Below are 12832 nucleotides of genomic sequence, written 5' to 3' on the forward strand. Positions count from 1 at the left end.
CTTTAAGTTTTGCCATTGCTTTTTTATTTCTTTCACTTCTCTTCTCGTAGTGAGGTGTGGATTTAGTTTTATGGCCACTTCTGCCCAGGTCTGATCTTGTTTTTTTCTTGTCACAGGGGAATTGAACTTGCTGAATAATGTCCTAGATTTTTCGTTTATGATATGAACCAAGTCCATTTTCTCATCTTCGCTCCAATGCTGACACTAGAATCGCTCGGCATGCGGTTGCGAAGCCATGCTTGAAGGTCGTGCGAGCACTATACCGATATTTGATCCCGGCTCCGCTGCATCTTCAGGACTGACAGGGGCAGTTTGGTTTGCATCCTAAGTTGAAATGCTCGATGGGGAGGAAAGGAAGCTTGTCGACAGAAAGCCTACGGCTGGAAGTCAATGCATCTGTTTCCGAGAACTATGCGGGGATGACTGCAGCATGCTATTGGTGTTGGTTCTGCGAAATGCAGTGCACAGGTCCCTGTGCACAGGTTGCCTTCTGAGCGTTTTGCATTGTTCGCAGTGCTTTTAATACTTCCAGTAGCAGTCTCTTCCAGGAATGAACACTTTGCAGAACTATAGCAGTTATCTTGTTAGCTGCGGAACTGGAGACAGCTATTGTGAGATTAATGCTGTGCACCTTGCCTATAGTCCTGTGCAAGTCAACAATGCAGGCGCGAATGCCCCTCAAATGAGGTCCTCTAGCCAATGGCTTCGACAGATTTTCATGGCTCAGCGGTTAACCTGATTAAGCCGTTGTTAACCACCTTTCATCATCCCCTCCCCGCAATGCCACTCCTTCGGATTAACCGCGGAGTCTTGGAAATTTATGGATGCGGATGAGTGCAGGGCCTCCTTTGAGGGGCATTCCCGCCGCATTATTGACTTGCACCCGCGATACAATACCCCCCGCCCCCTCGCGTTGAAATTCGGAAGAGAGGGTGAAATGGAGCTGTGCGCACGACTTACAGTTTGGATCGTCAACGCTGCATCCATCTTCTGCACTTGGGACGGGCGCGTTGCCATGGGAAGCGTTTACCACAATGTTCAGTTTCCAATTCCTCAGAAAGCGCGGGAGTATGGCCGGATGTTGACACGAATCGCAGTCATCCATTGGACAGCCCGACCGCCTGTCGCAGCAGCAACCGACTTCAGGCCGATTCCCCATCTCATTCCTTGTCGGCTGCTAAATTTCCGGCCTAGGCACTAAACATATAAATACCAGCGCAAAACAGCAGGACACACGACGAAGAACGAGGACACAGAAGCAGCTCTTGTGCGTTCTCGTTCTTCGTCGTGTGTCCTGCTGTTTTGCGCTGGTATTTATATGTTATGGATCACCAACTAGCCCGCACCCTTACCCTACTAGGCACTAAAGGTACCCACAGTCTGCAATAGGTCTGGACTTTAGTTCAGTGCTTTCGGTTCATGCAAGCACACTACGTCTGTAGGAAGCCCCAAACTTACCTTAGGTTAAAATAAGACGAGATTAGGGTATAAGTCTGGACTTAGAGGCTAGCGTTTGTGCAAGCGGCCCCTAGAATATTTCTTAAGAACAAAGCCGCGGCCTTTGATTAAGTTTGCCCATTCAAGGCCTCGACTCCGCAAATCCGAAGGTCTCCCTACAGCATCCTGTTTTCAGTTATGGCACTGCATACCGCCGCTTCGTCCACTCTGACAGGCCTGAGTCGCTGCTTGCGATCCTAAAGGCTTCGTTCTGATGTCCTGAAGGAACTTCACGACCAGTTAATCGTCGGCAGCCTTTGTTTATTTATTTGAAATACCTAACAGGCCGATTGGGCATTGTGTTAGAGGTGCGTAAAAATACTATACAGTGCATTAATAACCAATGGAAATCCACACTGATAATAAAAAATATATCAACAAATTAGTAGAGAAGAAGAAGCGACGCGGAAATAATAAAACGGCAAAACAATACGCGACACAAAATAAGAGACAAAAACAAAGGATAATGTGCTCGCGGAACAGGGCAACAATGAGTAGCATAGCGCAATTAAGGCAAGCACGTCAGAGAAAAAAAAGGAACATCACAGGCGAACAAAAGTAAGAGAACATCAAAATGGCACTTCAGTTGCAGCAAAGTAAAGAACAAGAAATAAGAAATATAAACATTTGAACGAAGGCGTGCTAAATGATGGTTGCAGTGAAATGTGTGATGAGTTGAGTATGGACAGAATCTAGATTAGACGTGGAAGCGATGTTGTCTGGTAGGTCATTCTATATTCTGGTGTCGCGTGGTAGTGCTGATGAATTGAAAGCGGATGTATGACAAAGTATCCTTGCGAAACTGAGCTAAATATATAATCTTTTCGACGTGCAGGATGGGACATCGAGGTGAAATGAACTTGTTCTATTCAAGTGTACTTATCTGTGAAATATTGTAATGTCGAGTAAATAAAGAGTAAAATCGCGGCGTGTGCTTGATGACTGTAGAGAAAGATCGGTTTGAATCTGAGTGACGATTCAACGATAGTTATAGTTTCGTGAAATAAATCGTGCTGCCCTGTATTGGACAGATTTTAACGTGGTAATCACGTTGTTATGATAGAGAGACCAAATAGAAGTAGCAGTTTCAAGTTGTGGTCGAACAAAAATTAGGTATACTAGTTTTCGAATATTAGATGGTGAATTTCGAAGATTACGGCGTAGGTAGCCTAATGACATTGAGGCGATGGCGAATATGGATGAGATATGGAATGACCATGAAAGATCTGAAGAAAGGTTAACGCCCAGTTATTTTTAATGTGATACATTGAATACGGACTCATTACTTTTACGGGTGAAAGTGATGACTTTGCTCATTGATATTTTAAGAGTCATTAACAATGAATTCCACCAGTCGTTCATAAAAAGGTCTGATTGGAGCGCCAGCTGGGCATTAGTAGATCTAATAGCGCCATATATAATGCAATCAACCGCAAAAACTCGCAACTGGAAGTTATATTACTATGTAAAACATTATATAGTGATACATGCATTCGAAGAGACAGAAGTAGTGCATGCACTAGAAGAGGAAGAAGTTAGTTGGCTCTCATCACAAGCTTCCTGCATCTCTTTCGCTTTGTCCGCACGACTCTTTGCCCACAGTGACGGGATTTGAAGGTGCAGGCTGCTTTCCCAAGCACTGCAACCCTAGGAAGCCGAGCACCAGGCCCGGCCATAGCTTGTACCCATTTTGAGAAAACCGGTGGGTACCCGGCCGGCAACGGGAGTCGAACCCACCACCTCTTGAAGCCGAGGCGGGCGCTCTGCCACGAGGCCACGGCTGCGGTGATACATGCATTCGAAGACACAGAAATAGTGCCTGCACTAGAAGAGGAAGAAGTTAGTTGGCTCTCGCTCGCGCGCTTGACCACTGAGAGACCGCAGCAGTTTTGTCGTCTCTGCTCCGGTGTTCTATTTCGCGTTGCACGCTACAGTTTGGTGGAGCAGTGCTGGGTACGCTTCCCGACCTGCGCACTCTGTACAGCGTCACTTCGGACCTCACACCGGTTCACCAGCGACCCAGCCGCCGTCTCCGCGGAGAGTCGCCTGAATTTGGGCCCCTTCCCCCGCCAACAAGGACGACGCAGCCTCGACCGCCGAGTCCAACTGACATGGCCACTGAAACCAGGACCCCGCCGCTGACACCAGGCCCCTGCCGATCCTTTGCCACCCACCGCGAACACCGCAATCTTTTCACGGTGACGTATTTGAAGACGCTGAGCACTGGCTGGAGACCTTCGAGCGGGTCGCACGCTACAACGGCTGGTGCGACGAGTGCAAGCTCAATAACGTCTACTTTGCCCTGGAAGAGACTGCTCGGACATGGTTTGAAAACCACGAGGCTACCCTTCCCACCTGGGAGACGTTCTGCCGGAGTCTCCTGGCTACGTTCCCCAACGCTGACCGCCGGGAGAAGGCTGAAGCTGCGCTGCACTCCCGAAATCAGCGCACGAACGAAAGCGTGCGCATGTACACCGAATACATGACCCGTCTTTTAAAGGCGCCGACCCCAGCATGACAGAGAAGAAGCTGCGCCATCTCATGCGTGGGGTTAAGCAGGAGCTGTTTGCGGGCCTCGTGCGCAGCTCACTCTGCACGGTGGCGGAATTTCTAATCGAGGCGACCACGATGGAGACGACGCTGCAACAACGGGCCCGCCAGTACAACCGGCACATCAACAGCATGGTGCCCGAAGGCTTTTCGTCGTGTCTAGGCGGCACAGCAGACACCTTGCGCGAACTAATTCGCTCTAATTGGCGCCAGTCCTGTCCTGTTGTGTGAGTTGTATTCGTTTTTAGCGCCAGTACGCCTTTTGCGTAAACATGTCATGCTACAACCAACTAGCTCAAATCAAAGTATTGCTGGAATTCGCTCAGTTGTCCGGGAGGAACTTCAACGGATCCATCTGCCCCAGGTTGCACCTGTGCCACTGGCAGCGCTGACCGAAGTCGTCAGGGACGAGGTGCGACAGGCTGCGCAGGCACCTCCTGTCCCCGAAGCGCCGTCCCGGTTCGATGACAGACCGACGTACGCATCCGTTGTACGTCGCGCGACAGGCTACGGTCCCACTACCCCAACGCCTGGCGTGAGCAACATCGGCACATGTCACGCAAGCGTGCCTGGCTACGATGTGACCCCGCCGACCCCTCTGAGTAACATCGCCGCATATTCCGCAACCGCATCTGCTACAGCTTGGCCAGGCCCTCGCAAGTCGGATTTGTGGCGTACACCGGACCGCAGGCCTCTCTGCTACCACTGCGGGGAGCCTGGTCACATTCACTGAGCATGTCCGCACCGCCAAGTGGGCCTTCGCGGTTTCCATCCCCACGCACCCTGCCCTCAGAATGGCGAACGACCGCATGAGATTGCGCAGCATCTCTGGGAACGCCAGAACCCTGCCTACTCTGGAAGGCGCGAGTCCCGTTCCCGTTCACCTCTTCGTTATCGCTCTTCCAGCCCTGGCCGCCAGAGTAGCTCTGCTGGCTGTCGCTCGCCGAGTCCGCGTCGGGAAAATAACACCAGTGACCTCTGGAGGTAAGGCCGCTGACGTCGGGACGTGTCAAGATCCTGCATCGCGAAACCCTCGAGCCGCCGATACCCTGGAAAGAGAGAGGCAGCGACAGCATCACATACGCTGCATCCGATTTGCGGATGGCAATTGATGGCACTGAGATTACCGCGCTGCTCGATGCCGGTGCTGATTACTCTGTTATGAGCCGTGCCTTTGCTGGAGAACTTAAGGAGGTTCTGCCATCGTTGACGGGGACCCCCATTCGCACCACTGGGGGCCCCCTAATTTCCCCTGTGGGCAAGTGCAGGGCTAGAGTTTGGATTAGTGGTTTCACGTACGTTGGTGAATTTGTCGTACTCCCCGAGTGTTCCAGAGACTTGATTCTGGGGATCGACTTCCTGCAGTCGAACGGCGCTGTGATTGACTTTCAGGAGGTACATCACGTTCTCGATCAAACAGGCCGTGGCGCTCTTTGACTCCCGCGATCCATGCAGCAACGCTCTGCGCATTGTCGAAGACGGCGTTCCGGTGCCACCGCGGTGCAGTGCTCTGGTGCTCGTGCGGAACGACCTCTTTCACGACTACGAGGGCCTAGCGGACAGCCATAGTCCACTTCTGCTAAAGCGGGGACTTGCCGTTGCAAGAGGTCTCGTCCAACTACGTGACGGCCGCACCAACGTCCTCCTGACTAACTTTGCCAACGAATATCAGCACCTAGTCAAAGGCATGGCTATTGCCTTCCTCCACGACGTTGCTGAGGTTCCAAGTTTGTGCACCGTGGGAGGACCCGCTCCGGAGTATGCTGGCCCACATCACGTTCTTCAGTCAGTCAGAATAAATCCTGCCCTGCAGTCGGTTCAGAGGGATCTTCTGTCGGACCTCTTGGCAGACTTTGCGGACTGTTTCGCTACGTGTTCGAAGGTCGGCCGAACTCTCCTCGCCAAGCATCGTATCATCATTGGTGAGACTACGCGACCCGTCTGCCAGCGCCCATATCGTGTTTCGCCGGTGGAGAGAGAAGCCATTCAGAATCAGGTTGCCGAGATGCTTGCAGACGGTGTCATTCAGCCGTCCACCAGTCCGTAGGCATCGCCTGTGGTTCTTGTCAAAAAAAGGACAATACTCTGCGTTTCTGAGTGGTCTACAGGAAACTTAACAACGTGACCAAAAAGGACGTTTACCCGCTGCCCAGGACAGATGACGCGCTTGACCGATTGCGGAACGCTCGATACTTCTCGTCATTGTTTCGATAAGCATAATCTTATTTCCTCTGCCCAGTTTGGATTTAGAAAACGCCGATTGACGGAATTAGCACTACTTGAGCAAAAAGAATTTATTCTGTCGCAGTTTGACAACAAGAATTTTGTGCTCGGCCTTTACATAGATTTCACTGAAGCATTTGATTGCATCCATCATTCTATATTACTTGAAACGCTTGAGACTTACGGCGTTCGAAGACACAGTCAAAATCTCATAAAATCGTACCTAGATCATCGCCATCAATATGTACAAATAGAGAACTGCGGTTCAGATTTGAAACAAATCAACAGAGGTGTTCCTCAAGGCAGTATTCTTGGCCCGTTCCTTTTATAGTCTATATAAATGAATTAGTTCATATCTACAGAGATGCAAAATACATTTCATACGCTGATGACGCTAGTATATTTTTTTCATCACCTGAACCTAGTAGCCTTCAGAATAACGCCAACTGTGCTCTAAGATCCCTTCATAAATAGTCCGCAGCAAAGTCTACAAAGTAATACAAAAAAGACAAAAGCCGTAAGTTTCAGGCCGCAATCGAAGCAAATAAACAGCAGTCTAATCACTCTTCTTTACGAGAACGAAAAAATCGAAACAGATAGTAGTGTTAAAATGCTTGGCGTTACCTTCACACAGAATATGATTTGGGATTCGCACATTGAATCTGTTTCAGGGAAGCTATCTCGTGTTCTTGGTATGACGGCGCGACACAGGGCTATATTACCTTTCAAAATAAAGTTTCTTATCTACAATAGCCTCTTTTTTTCTTCTTTTCATTATTGTGTTTTGGTATGGGGTACCACGACACCTACACGTACAAATCTTGAAAGAATACATATACTGCGGAAAAAAAATGTTCGAGCACTTTTTAATGTACCGTATCATTCCCATACTTCAGAGCTATTTTCGAAAACAAACATAATACGCGCGTTTAATCTTTATAACTATAAGTTACGTCTGGCTTTCAAACGGGAGGTGAAAGAAAATCGCAAGTTTTTTCATGAATTATCAGATCTCGATAAAAACACACATTCCTACACCACCCGTTACACAGAACCGTGGAAGGTGGTCACTGCGCGGGCAAATTATTCCAGGCAAAAAGTGTCATACACACTGCCAACCCTTTTAAATTCATTCCACAAATCAGGTATAGATTTGCATACAATTTCTGTACGAACCCTACGCAAACATTTCATTAACAATCCTTGCTTACAATAACAACTAAAAGTGTTATCTTGCCTTTTGTTATTTACCTCTTGTGACTATCAAGTGTGCGCGCATTCATTTTTAATATTGTGCTTTCTGCGAGTTTTTTTTTGTTGTTTCTATCGCTCCCTGCATTGTAGGGAGGCTGCGGGCTTCAGTGAAGTCGCTTGTTGGGAAGCGGCTTTTATCCGCAGTCTCCCCCATCAGTGACGGAAATAAACAAGTTATTATTAATATTATTAATATTATTATTATTAATATTATTATTAGATCCTAAAAGCGGGTACCGGCAAATCGAAGTGGACGAGAGAGACCGGGAGAAGACGGCTTTCGTGACGCCTGACGGCCTCTATGTGTTTAATGTGCTTCCATTTGGTCTGTGCTCAGCACCGGCCACGTTCCAACGCATGATGGACACTGTTCTTTCCGGCTTGAAATAGCAGTCCTGCCTGGTGTACCTGGACGATGTCGTTATATTTTCGACCACCTTTGACCAACACTTGGAGCGGTTGCGCATTGTGCGACAAGCGCTCAAATCCACGCAACTCACCATCAAAGCCGAGAAATGTCATTTTAGCTTTGAGGAACTTCGCTTTCTTGGTCACGTTGTCAGCGCACGAGGTGTTCGCCCGGACCCTGACAAGACCGCTGCCGTCCCAGGTTTTCCACGCCAAACTGACAAGAAGGCCGTTCGCCGGTTTTTGGGCCTGTGCTCCTATTATGGGCGCTTTATTCAATATTTCTCGAAAATCGCGGAAACGCTGAACGCACTGACCCGTGACGACACGCCCTTCCTGTGGGGGACCGACGAACAGGCTGCATTTGTCTAGCTTCGCAGCCGTCTGCGAAGCACTCCGATACTCGGCCATTTCGACGAGCATGCTGCCACGGACGTCCACACTGACGCCAGCAATGTTGTCCTTGGTGCAGTACTGATCCAGTGGCAAGACGGTGCAGAACGGGTCATCAGTTATGCTAGTCGAACACTTACGTGCTCCGAGACCAATTATTATACGACGGAGAAAGAATGTCTTGCAGTGATATGGGCCATCTACAAGTTCCGACCGTACCTCTACGGACGACCCTTCCGTGTGGTAAGCGACCACCACTCCTTATGCTGGTTGGCGAGCCTCAAAGACCCCTCAGGACGCTTGGCTAGATGGAGCTTACGCTTGCAAGAATACAACTTAAAAGTAGTTTACAAGTCTGGCCGTAAGCATCAGGATGCGGATTGTCTGTCGCGGGCGCCTATCCCAATCAATACCGAAGAAACCACAGATGATTTTCTTTTCCTGGGCTGTGTTAGTACCACCCAAATGGCGCAGCTTCAGAGGGCGGACACGGAGTTGGCGCCGCTCATCGATTACCTCAAAAGCAGTGAAGCTCCCATTCCGCGTGTTCTTCGAGGGCTTCACACCTTCACTTTACGGTCTGGTGTTCTCTACAAGCGCAACTTTGCCAACAGCGAAGAAGTGTTCCTACTTGTCGTACCATCACAGATGCGGTCTGAGATCTTGAGTACCTGTCATGATGCACCATCCGCCGGCCACCTTGGAGTCAGCCGTACACTCGTGCGGATTAGACAGAAGTATTATTGGCCCAGGTTACTCCCATCGGTGCGGGCCTACGTCAAAACATGCCGTGAATGCCAACGTCGGACGACTCCTCCATTGAAACCAGCCGGATTTCTTCACCTCGTCGATCCACCGAAGACCCCTTTTAATCAATTCGGTATGGACCGCCTCGGTCAATTTCCGAAGTCTTCGTCTGGAAAGCGTTGGATAGTCGTTGCGACTGACTACCTCACACGGTACGCTGAGACCACGTCTCTTGCGAAAGGCACTGCTGCTGAAGTGGAGCAGTTCTTCGTCCAAAACATTGTCTTGCGTCATGGAGCACCCGCCGTTGCTGTTACTGACCGGGGAACTGCTTTCACGGCCCGCTTAACCCAGTCCGTGATGACTGTGACGCACACGAGCCAGCGACGTGCTACGGCGTATCACCCGCAGACAAACGGGTTGGTAGAGCGACTCAACCGCACACTAGCCGACATGCTATCAATGTACGTTGACGTCGAGCATCGAGCTTGGGACGCCATCCTGCCGTACGTAACAATTGCGTACAACATCTGCCTGCAGGAAACAACCCGACTGACCCCCTTTCAGCTTGTCTTCGGTCGCCAGGTGACCACTCCGCCGGATGCTATGTTACCCGTCGACCCTTACTGCGACTCTGACGCTGAAATTGACGTAGATTTTATTTTTTTTGTTTATTTACACATACTGCAGTCATAGAGACCAAGCAGGGGAAGCAAGATACCTTCGTTCAGCGTGTTGAGGAAGCGCGTCAAGTCGCCCGCCTGCGAATCCACCTTCAAAGGAGACTGACGCCGCTAGGTACAACTTTGGACGCCGTTTCGTCAGTTATGCTCCCGGCGACCTTGTGTGGATTTGGATACCTGTTCGTCGCCGCGGGCTCTCTGAAAAGCTGCTGCGCCGATACTTCGGCCCTTACGAAGTAGTGCGCCGCATCAGTGATGTGACTTATGCAGTTGCTCCCGCCCCGACAGCTTGTTCATCGCGCCGGTCGCACAGAACTGAAGTCGTACACGTTGTTCGCATGAAGCCTTAACACTACCGGCTACCTGACTGAACTGCGGTTCACTGCAGCTGTGTTCTCCCCTTTCGCTGACTTTTCCCTCCTAGCCGCATCGTGTCGATGCTGCAGAAGAGGGGGGCAGTGATACATGCATTCGAAGAGACAGAAGTAGTGCATGCACTAGAAGAGGAAGAAGTTAGTTGGCTCTTGCTCGCGCGCTTGACCACTGAGGGACCGCCGCAGTTTTGTCGTCTCTGCTCCGGTGTTCTGTTTCGGGTTGCACGCTACAATATATACATAAGAAATAATAAGGGACCAAGCACACTGCGCTTTGGTACACCGGAGCTAGCCAGGGAAAGGTTAGAAGACAGATTATTAACAAATAAAAACTGTTGGCGATGCGAGAGGAAGTTGCGAAGCCCTCTTAAAGTTAGCGAGTCTAGACCGAGCGATGATAATTTCGAAATCATGCTCCAGTGAGCTACCCGGTCGAACGCTTTGGTGAAGTCAAGGAATATACAATTAGTTTGAAGGTTTTCATTCATATAAAATGCAAATCACTAGTTAGTTCGAATAATGGTGTTTCGCAGTAGTGACCCTTCCTAAACACGTGTTGATTAGCGTAAAAAAAGTCATTCTGTTCAAGATGACTGAAAACATGCGATGCAATTATATGTTCCAGCATTTTGCAGCAGATGCACGTCAGAGATATAGGACGGTGATTTTCAGCTGAGTTCCTGTTTTCGGATTTAAAAATCGGTACTGTTTGAGCTATCTTCCTGTCTGAGGGCAGTATTCGTGTAGTTAAAGATTGCTGAAAAATATGAAATAATAATTTGCTTGCCACTGGAACTGTATTTTATAAACTTTTAGAATTAATGCCATCAACACCAGCTGAAGAGTACCCCACCTTAAGAGTACTTTTTAGACAGGCGATGTCTTCTTAAGTTATTTGAATGCGTGTCATGTAGCGGTAATTCAGATCGGGAACATCAGCTAGAGTAGAACGATCTTCGGAAGAGAATACAGATAAGAAGAAGTTGTTAAATATTGGGGGACACTCGTTGTCTGGGATGGGGGTGTTGTTAGTTTGTAGAGAAATGGAACTACCGTCAAGCTCAGGGCATATTTGTTTCCAAAAAAATTTGGGGTTAGTTTTCATAAGTACTGGAAGATCATGTGAAAAATTCTTGTCTTTCGATGCAGATAAGGCGGCAAAATGGAGTTTTAGTGTGTCACTGTATTGATTCCAAGAAAAAAATGGTATAAGCACGCTTATCAGTCCGGTATAGCCGCTTTGTCTTGTTCCTTAGTTGTTTAAGTCTCTAGTAAACCCGGGATCAGATTTATCTTTAGTTATTTTGATTACAGGGGCATACCGGCTGATCAAAGGTGAAGTGTTATCTCTAAAGAGTACCCAATTTTCTTCAACGCATTGGTTGTTAATTGAAGGTAGAAATGTATGATAAAAGAAAGTTTCTAGTTTCGTGTTGATAGCTGTGAAATTAGCCTTATTAAAATCGTGGATCTTCTTCGTCACATAGCCCATAAACGGAACTGGGATGTCAATACTTGGCTGAAGTAAATAATGATGCCTGAATCTCTCTAAGTGAATTTGTTCTCCTGTCATTTCCGGCGTTTTTGTCAGTATCAGATCTAAAATGTTAGTGTCATATGTGGGTTGGTTTACAACCTGGAACAGGTTGAAATCGAGCGTAAGTTTACAAAATTCTGTTGAAATATGACAAGATGATGGTAGCTGAGCCCAGTTAATTAAAGGATAATTGAACTTTCAAATACGATAGATGCTATGAGCAAGACATAACTCTGTTGCTTTAGTAATACTGATACGAAATCCAATAACGAAAGAATGACTGGAATCTGGCGGGCGGTAACAAGCGCTTATCAGAATCTTAACGGAAGATAGTAGGCAGGCGCCCCAGACAATTTCCAGATTTGAATCGGTGTTAATTAGGTAGGACGTTATTGTTTTCTTTATGCCTAAATTGACGCCACCGAGGAAAACGAAATTCCCTTCAGTTTACGTGCACATGAATGAATGTGCACTTTATATTTGGAAAACATTCTCTTTACTATAATTGGTCTCTGCTTATCATAGCTATATTTTCCTAGTCTGTGTACGCGTTCTAACTTTGTACGGGTTGTTTATATCCGTAGTTTACATGAACAAAATTGAATTATTTTTTGTTCAGAAGCAGCCCGATCCTCTTCAGGATCGTCTTCCAATCCAAAAAAAAGGAGATTGTATCGTCGCACACGATTCTCTGCATCATAGCATCTAGGTGTAATTAGCTACAGTTGTTCCGAGACCGTGCTGCGAGTCTGTTCAGATGTGCTGGCTTCACCTGAACGTTGCTCAGCCAAAGAGGTCCCCAGCGTAGCGACCCGCTCATTCAAAAGGGTAACTTCACTTTCTGAGGCCGCTTCCTTTTCTGCCGCAATCTGTGCCTCGCTTTCATCAGTCTCGTGCGCCTCAAGCACAGCCACCCTTTCCGCAAAGTGTCTAATTGCGTTTGCTGCGGCATCCTCCCTCCCCCTGAAACATTTCAATTCTTCAAGCAAAGCAGCTCGAGCTTCTTCAAGTTCTCGGGTTGTTTCGAGTAAGGATGCATATCCTTAACCAAGTTTCTGTAGTCTTTCTACGAGCAGGGCAAATGCCTCAAATTCAGCCTTCGTCATCTGGCCGGGATTAAACTCAGCGTCACCCGAAATAATCAGAAGTATTTATTTATTTATTTT

The sequence above is a fragment of the Amblyomma mixtum genome, chromosome 7, assembly GCF_055824585.1.
Source record: "Amblyomma mixtum isolate Tamu chromosome 7, ASM5582458v1, whole genome shotgun sequence".
In the NCBI taxonomy this organism is placed as follows: Eukaryota; Metazoa; Arthropoda; class Arachnida; order Ixodida; family Ixodidae; genus Amblyomma; species Amblyomma mixtum.